Genomic DNA, 342 nt, shown 5'->3' with positions numbered 1-342 from the left:
GAAGGGCAAAGGAGTCCAGAAAGGCTGGACATTCTTCAAGAAGGAAATCTTAAAGTTGCAGGACCAGGCTGTCCCTATGTGCCGAAAGACCAGCTGGCAGGGAAGAAGACTGGCCTGGCTGAACAGAGAGCTTTGGTTGGAACTCAGGGAAAAAAAGGAGAGTTTATGAGCTTTGGAAGAAGGGGAAAGCAACTCAGAAGGACTACAAGGATGTGGTGAGGTTATGCAGGGAGAAAATTAGAAGGGCCAAAGCCCAGCTAGTTCTTAATCTGCCTACTGCTGTAAAAGACAATAAAAAAAATTTCTATAAATACATTAGCAACAAAAGGAGGGCTAAGGAGA

At 44.7% G+C, this 342-nt stretch overlaps 1 protein-coding gene across 2 annotated transcripts in view; it reads right to left on the bottom strand.

The window, feature by feature from the left end:
• The window catches only part of NGLY1 (N-glycanase 1), a 35,139-nt gene that overhangs the window by 22,635 nt on the left and 12,162 nt on the right, over positions 1-342 (bottom strand). The window lies entirely within an intron of this gene.

The sequence above is a fragment of the Haliaeetus leucocephalus genome, unplaced genomic scaffold, assembly GCF_000737465.1.
Source record: "Haliaeetus leucocephalus isolate CR32 unplaced genomic scaffold, Haliaeetus_leucocephalus-4.0 Scaffold973, whole genome shotgun sequence".
In the NCBI taxonomy this organism is placed as follows: Eukaryota; Metazoa; Chordata; class Aves; order Accipitriformes; family Accipitridae; genus Haliaeetus; species Haliaeetus leucocephalus.
The sequence above is the reverse complement of the archived record's forward strand: the minus strand, read 5'-3'. Positions and strand labels throughout refer to the sequence as shown.